This window comes from Galeopterus variegatus, unplaced genomic scaffold, assembly GCF_000696425.1.
Source record: "Galeopterus variegatus unplaced genomic scaffold, G_variegatus-3.0.2 Scaffold739, whole genome shotgun sequence".
NCBI classification, from domain to species: Eukaryota; Metazoa; Chordata; class Mammalia; order Dermoptera; family Cynocephalidae; genus Galeopterus; species Galeopterus variegatus.
The window spans coordinates 226317-234760 of NW_007726850.1; positions in this window are offsets into that span (position 1 = coordinate 226317).

The following is an 8444-nucleotide window of genomic DNA, read 5'->3' on the forward strand; positions in this document are numbered from 1 at the left end:
AAACAGTCCCACCAGGCATTATGCATCTTTCTTGGTTGTAGGATAGAAATTTCACTGAAGTAGAAGACCCCTGAATTTTAGTCGGATTTATTTGCAACTCTGACACAAAAATGTCTTACCAATAAGTCCAGAGTTGTTGCTACTTCATGCTCACTAAGTCCAATCAGCATAATGTCATCAATGTAATGGACTAGCATAATGTCTTGTGGAAGGGAAAGGTGATCAAGATCCCTGCGAACTAAATTGTGACGTAGGGCTGGAGAGTTGATATACCTCTGAGGCAGGACAGTGAAGGTGTGTTGCTGGCCTTGCCAGCCCAAAGCAAACTGCTTCTGGTGGGCCTTATGGACGAGGATGGAGAAAAAAGCATTTGCCAGATCAATAGCTGCAGACCAGGTATCAGGGGATGTGTTAATTTGCTCAAGCAATGAAACATCTGGTACTGAGCTGCAACTGGAGTCACCACTTAGGTAAGCTTACAATAATCCACTGTCATTCTCCAAGATCCATCTGTCTTCTGCACAGGCCAAATAGGAGAGTTGAAGGGGGATGTGGTGGGAATCACCACCCCTGCATCTCTCAAGTTCTTGATAGTGGCACTAATCTCTGCAATCCCTCCAGGGATGTGGCATTGCTTTTACCATTTTTATAGTAGAGGCATTTCTAATGGCTTCCACTCGGCCTTTCCACAATAATAGTCCTCACTGCACAGGAACCAATGCAGGGATTCTGCCAGCTGCTAAGTATGTCTATTCCAATTATGCATTCTGCAACTGGGGAAATAACCACAGGATGGGGTCAGGGACACACTGGACCACCCGTGAGACAGACCTGAGCTAACCCCCATTGACCATCTAACCTCCTAAGCTCCTGCTCTGACTGGTGGGTCACAGTGACATTTTAGGTCTCCTGGTATCAGTGTCAGTTCAGAGCCAGTGTCTAGGAGTCTTCAAAAGACCTCATTATTTCCCTTTCTCCAATGCACAGTTACTCTGGTAAAAGGTGGTGGATGCCTTTGGGGAAGGATAGGGAAAAGATTAATAGTACACATTTTTGGTAGTGTACCAGGGTCCTTCATCAAGGGGACCCAGCCTCCTCTTTGTTCAAGAGGTCCTGGGTCTGTAAACTGGCTCAAGTCTGGGAATTGACTGAGGGGTTGTGACCCTCTGTTTTTATGATCTGAGTTAGACTTTTGTTCACTTGACCTAGAAGTTTTCTGTTTATACAGATCGAGTAAGAATTTGATAGGCTTCCCAACCATTTCATTTCTAGGAAGACCATGATTAACTAGCTAGTGCCATAGGCCTGTGGCAGCCTATCCCGATTGCTGCTTTGCCTCTGCTGTTCATTACGGTCACCACGCCCACCACGCCTCTGGCAGTTGAGTGCTGCCTTTTGGCCCCTGCCACCCCAGGATCCAATTATTACCCCTACTTGTAGGTTTTCTGATTGAGTGGCTGCAGTTTCTACTGTAAGCTCTGACCTACAGAGAGGAGCAATCACAGAACTCTTCAAGGATACTGGCACTCCCATCACCAATTTATTTCTCCAAGTACTGGTGAAAGGTATGTATTCTGGGCCTTCCCAGTGTGGTCAGTTAGGTCTTAAATGACAAATCCACTTTAACATTCCTATCTCCCTAAATCTCCAAGTTTCTTCCTCTATACCAAGGAAGGTCAGGCATTTCCAATCTGCTCACAGTGGGCCATCTCTTGGTCCATGTTTCAGCCAACTAACCAAACTATTTGAACCCTTTCTAACTCTCTGGGTTGCAACATTAAAGGCAGATTCTCTGCTTAGAGAGCCCATATTAATAAATTCTGCCTGATCCAACTTTATGTTCCACCACTATCCCGTACCCCTAACATAGACTTCCACACATGTTCCCCAGATTTCTGTTTGTATAAATTAGAAAACTTAAGTAGTTCTTTTGGAATGTAGCACACCTCCTCATGAGTTATACTTCATACCTCACCTTTAGGGACTTGCAGAGACTTGGAGTCCAATTACAGATCTAGAAGCAAAGAGGGTCCTGAGGAGATCAGCATTGTCTTGCATGGAAATGCCTCAGGAGAGGCTATTACTGTTTCCTTGGGCAATGCAGGGTTAATCCTCCCAGACGGAGGTGGAAGGTCTGACACCACTGTGAGTGGAGAGACTGATGTCACTGTGGGTGGAGAGCTGCCACTGTTTTGCCAATTCCACTGTGGGTGAGGAGGTCAATTCAGCTGTGAGTAGGGAGACCTCTTCCACTGGCAAAGAAGACTCAGCAGAATTTAGAGGCTCAATGTCCCCCAGCTTCATCAGAGTCTTCCCATATATTCCCATCTCAACTTACAGGATCCCATTTTTTCCCAGTCAATGCCCTCACCATAACAGTAAACACCCTTCAAGCCTGGGAGTTTGCCTTGCATTGTATTTCAGCCAGTCACAGGAGAAGCTCTGCTTCTGATTTTTAGCAATTTCAGCGCTATGGCTACAGGGGATGGAGATCTTCTTCAGGGCACTGCTAGAAGCTCTGAGGTCACTCATGTGAGCTTGAGCCGAGAATTTGAATCCCTGAGCTTATCCTTTTATTTCACCACCTTGACATTAGGAGTAACCAACCAATGTCATTATATTCCCTAATTTTCTAAAAATGTTCAAAAGTATCATACACAGAGTCACCTAGCTCCTGGCTTCTTATAATTGGTTGATTAGGAGGATCCAATGAAGATATTTTGCATATTTCTACAAACAGTTCACACCATGGACTATCAGTGCTCTCTTTGCTACTGAAAATAGAGTCACTAGCATCTTTAAATCTAATCAGATTAGAGAGTCAAATCCAGAAACCCCGAATCCAACTGAGAAAACTCATCCTGAAAATTCTGCTCCTCTAGAACAGTACCAAGTGAAACCAAAATGGAACTATCCTGTATCTTGACTGTGGTGGTGGGTACACAAACATACACATGTGATACACAGAACTAAACACGCACACACGCATGCACACACACGCCCAATGTCAATAAGCCCAATGTCAATGTCCTGGTGGTGATGTTGTTCCATAGTTTTGCCAGATGGAGGGAAACTGGGTAAAGGGCATAGGGAGCTCCCTGTACTACTTCTTACAACAGCATATAAATCTGCAGTTATCTCAAAATAAAACTTTTAATTTTTTAAAAAGTCGTAGGATGTCCATCACAGACAATGCCTCAACTGTCGACACCAGCAGACTCTTGGGCAAGTGACTGGTCAATGGGCTAGTTGTCCACTAAGACTCCTCTAGTTTGTGATAATAGAATACACAAAATAAACTACACTTCTAATCTCTAGAGCTGTGCTGTCCAATACAATAGTCACTAGCCACGCTGTAGCTATTGAATACTTGAAATATTGCTAGTCCTAATTGACAAGTGCTGTTCGTGTAAAATATACACTGGATTTCAAACACATAGTATGAATGAAAGAATGTAAAATAGCACATTAATTTTGTATGTTGACTACATGTTGAAATGGATATATTGGACTAAATAGTATATTTTATCAAAATTAACTTCACCTGTTTCTTTTTTAATGTGGCTCCTAGAAATTTAAAATTGCATACATTTTTATATATTTCTATTGAACAGCACTGCTCCAGAGAAACCACAAGTATCTACAATTACTGTCAAATCATTAAGGTTCTAACCAGAATGCACCTCTGGTCTTTATCTGATTTCCTAGGAGGCACTTCCTATTGGCTCTAACTCTGGAGAACTCAGAGATGGTTTTGCGTGGGCGTCAGAAACCTGCTAGATTCAAATAGCTTGGCCCCAGGTCACCCCCAAGGGTGAAGAAATGACCATTAAGGGCTGGCCGGTTAGCTTAGTCGGTTAGAGCATGGCGTTATTACTTCAAGGTCAGGGGTTTGGATCCCAGTACCGGCCAGCCACCGGGAAAAATAAATAAATAAATAAAAGCCACAACCATGTGTTCTTTCTGGAAGGTTTCCTCTTAGGTGACTCAGAGGGTAGGCACGAGACTCATTCATTCTCATCTTGGGTCTCAGGCCAAATGTCACCTCCTCAGAGAAGCTGTTTTTAGACACTCTTGAGCACTTCGGATGCCAGCAGGATCTTCTGCCTATTCCAACCTCTGTCTCTGTTGTGGCGCCCGGTTCTGCCCATGCAGGGGCAACAGGACGGTGCCTCACTCAGGCTGGGCCATGCTCCTCTCACCTCCTGCCTTGGGTCTTCTTGATGGACACTTTGCAGCCGAAACCCACTGGGAGCTCACGAGCATACAACCTAAACGTTCTGAAAGAGTTAATGCCCCGTGGGGTAAACCCCTGACCAATGGGGCACTGATGCCCATGGACAATGCTTCCCCTCCTTCCCCCAGATAAGACGGTCCTGAGACGTGCTTCACACAGCACCTCAGCCTATCCTAAGGGTTGGAGCAACCAATCGTCCCTTTCTTGCACTGGCTGTCCCTCCTTCCCCAATTCACTGCTCCCTGGATTCAGACTCCCCATAAAGTACTTGCCCTTATGCCTCTCAACCCTGCTTTCTGGGGAGCCCAAGCTAAGACAGAGGCCCTGCTTGGCTACCCACTCCAAAGTGGCCCTCCTAGCCCCAGCCCCGGTTTCCCCTCTCTCCATACCTGGCTTACGCTCTTTGCTGAAGCTTTTATGCTTCTGATGATCTTGTTCGTTTGTTTACTGTCTTCTGTCTTCCTCTTTCTCCAACCAGACTGCAACAGGCTCTATGAAGCCTCCATCGCCAGCTCCTGAAACCGGGCCTGGTGCGTACTTGGTATTCAGTAAATATTTGTTAAAAGAATGGTCCTGACCAAGCCTGCCTGCTCCTCTTCCAGAACATTAGACTGAGAAACTCAGACTCTTCACTTATCAGCTGGAATCAGACCTATTTAGAATAGAATATCTAATAAGCTGATGGGTCTTTACTCTGGGGAGAGAAGATGCCGCTCTTTTTAAAACTAATATGTTGCCTTTTGGATCCACTCTGGCAGGTCCTTACCCTTAAAGATGATGAAGGTGAACAAGGAAGCAAGTATTGCAATCCACCAGCCAGAGAGCGTTAAGAGCAATTCTGGGGACAGACATGCCCCACCAGGAGTTTTGATCACCTTGAGCTTTTAAGTCAACTGGGCAATACTAGGAAGGATTACCAGGCCCAAAGAGCAGGCTGGGGGTGTTGAGGACATGGGCTTTCTTTTGCAAAGTGGGAAAAGGTAAGCTTCTCTGGTACTAAGCTGGTGCCGAGTTTCCATGATCTCATTCACAAACCTCGTACTGTGGATTCCTCCAGGGTTGGGTGGGATTAAATAAGACCCCACATGTAGAGTGCCTGATACATACACTTATCATCACCATCGTCTTCACTGTCTTCCCACTTATGAGCCTGAACCTTCACAGCCAGACCTAAGAGGTAAGCCCCAGTCCTTCCACCCAGACCACATCTGCCCCAGGAGCAGTGACTCTCGAACCGGCACACTGTTAACCCAGGACACATTTGGTAACGTCCAGAGGCATTTTTGGTTGCCACAACTAGAGAGAGGGTGTCACTGGCATGTAGTGGGTAGAGACCAGGGACACTTAATCCTTTAATGCACAGGACAGCCCCTCATGATAAATAATTAATCAGTCCCAAATGTCAATAGAGCCGCGGTTGAGAAACCCTGGTTTAGAGGGTGCAGAGTGCATATGAAATGTGCCCTCAGCCCCTAAGGGTGCTGTACAGGGCAGTGTGGCCAGGTTTGTGGCAGCAAACCTGGGTGTGAATCCTAGACTGCCTTAGAGAGGCTGTGCACCCTGGGGCATGCAAAGTTCCCCCTCTGAGCCTCAGCTGCCTTGACTATAACATGGGGACAATACCCACCTCTTTAGGTTGCAGGAGGATTCAGTGAGATCATGTATGGAAAGGGTTTAACTCAATTTTTTGCAAAGAATCAGAGATCGAGGAATGGGAGCTGTACTGGATTGAATAGTGTGCCCCCACAATTCACATCCAGCTAGAATCTCAGAATGTGACTCGAAATCGGGGCTTTGTAGATGCTGAGATGAGGTCATACTGGATTAGAGTGAGTCCTAAATTCAATGACTTGTGTCTTTATAAGAGAAAGGAGGAGATTGAGACACAAAGACATGAAGGAAACCCACACAGGGAGAATTCCATGTGACTACAGAGACAGAGACTGGAGTGATGCGTCTACAGACCAAGAATATCCAGGATGGCCGGCAACTCCCAGCAGCCGGCAGAAAAGCATGGGACAGATCCTCCCTTGGAGCCTTAGAGGGAACCAACCCTGCTGACCCTTTTATTTTGGAATTCTGGCCCCCAGAAACTGGAGACTAATTTCTGTTGTTGTAAGCCAACCAGTTTGGGGTACTTTTATGGCAGTCCTAACGATCTAAGGTGGGGGCCGTGACCATATGGCGATTGTCATTACAAGATCTGCGGCAAACCAAGTGGGCATCTCTAGAGTACACGGAGGTCTCCAGTACCCTGAGAGCACCTGCCACGCTTGCCCTCCAGTGTGCTGCACAGAACTCCAATTCCCAGGGTGTACCTGAAGCTCGGGGGTTTTCTCCATGGATGTAGGAGAATGTCTGTATCTACAGGTGCCCAACACGTGTTTAGAGCCCACAGTCTGTGAAGTTCATGGGGAATCCCTAGAGCACATGGGATTTACCCACGATACATCATCAGCACTACCTGTGCCTACCATGCCCGGGGCATGTACAGTGTGCTGACAGCAGCTTCCCAGCTGTGTCTGAGCAAGATGAGTATACCTAGAGACACAGAACCATGACACACGGCAAGCCTCTACCACACGTGGTGTGCACTGAGAGAATTCTGGGTGTGACCACATGGAAGGTGCCGGTGACCCCCAAACTGCATCCCTGGAAAGAGACAGTATTTATAGCGTGGAGCGATTTTGTGGGACACACGCCATACCTACAGCACCCTGTGGATACTTGCAGCCTGAGACTGTACCCACTGCCCAAGTAGGATGTCTGCCCCGCAGAAATGGCTCTGAGGAACTCCGCGTAGCTATGGCACATGGAAAGCAGAGAAGGAGGAAAATCCATTTGGGGCCAAGAGCTCTGTCTGAACTTTGTCCTTTTCTCAAGCAAAAGAAAATATTATTTCACCCTCTAAAGAACCACACATAATAACAGGCGAAATGTCAAGACCAATGTTGATATAAACCCCCAAGGAAAACAAACATCTCCGTACCTTCTCCATGGCCTCCCCACCTCACCCTGCTCAGCTAGTTTAAACAGATCTAGCGGTAGGCGGAGGGGAAGCAGGGAAGCCTGCCTGGCTCAGGGAGCTGTGAGGGAGGCCAGGCCAAGTGCAGGATGCGGAGTTATCCGGGAACATGTAGGTAAGACTGGCCTGGGAAGGACACACAGACCAGACCAGCAGTTAAGAGCTCAGCCTGATTTCAAATCCCAGTATCTCTCACTGGCTGTGTGACCTTAGGCAAAAAGCCTGACCTCTCTGAACCTAAGTTTCCTCACTGGCAAATGGAGAGGATGGCAAGAGATAATGCAGGTGGGGCACTGAGCACAGTGCCTGGCACCAGTATTGACCATGACTGATCATTACCTTCCGCTCAGCCAGGTCTCCCTGGGGGGAGCAGGGTGGGGGTGGGGAGGGTGAGGTCAGGGGACAAGACCTGCAGGCTGATACCCACACAGTGCCCAGCACTAGTCTAGCTAGTCCGTTGAAATCGCCTCATAGAATCCATGCAACCGTGCGGGTGGAGATTATCATCATCATGTCGCAAGAAGGGAACGGAGGTTCAGAGAGGTGAAGGGACTCGTCCAAGGTCACACCGCTAGGAAGTGGGGCTGGGATTTCAAGCCAGGTTTGTCTGACTCCAAAAGCCTCAGGGAGGGATGGCTCCCACACTCATCCAAGAAGCTGAAAGGTGGGTTCTAGTTCCAGAGCTCAGAGCTCTCTGCACCCAGGATGTGTGCTGGGGAGGGGGTGTTGGATTATACTGCCCAAGACACCCCAAGTCGGGCTATGATTTAGAGCCTCCTTTGACCAACCCTACTCAGGCGACCCACCCAGGGGTCCAGTGTTGTTTTTTTTTTTTTCTTTTCTTTTCTGATTTGAAGGCAATCCAACAAATATTTGTTGAGCATCTTCTCTAGGCCAGACCCTGAGCTGAGAGCATGAAAACCCAGAATCCAATTCTTCCTGAGTCCTACCTTCCAGAAAACTCCAGTTCAGTGGGAGGGGGAGAAAGGGGATAGACAAGGATGATAAGACTATTACCATATCATAAATGCTCACTTCAGTGGGTGTCTGTGTAAGTTCTAGCAGGGCCACAGGAGAAGGGGCACTTGGATCTCCCAGGAGAAATCAAAGGGAGGGGGTGTTTGCGAGAGACTTGAGAACGAACAGCAGTCTGCCTGGAGGGCCAGACGGGAGGGTGCTGAA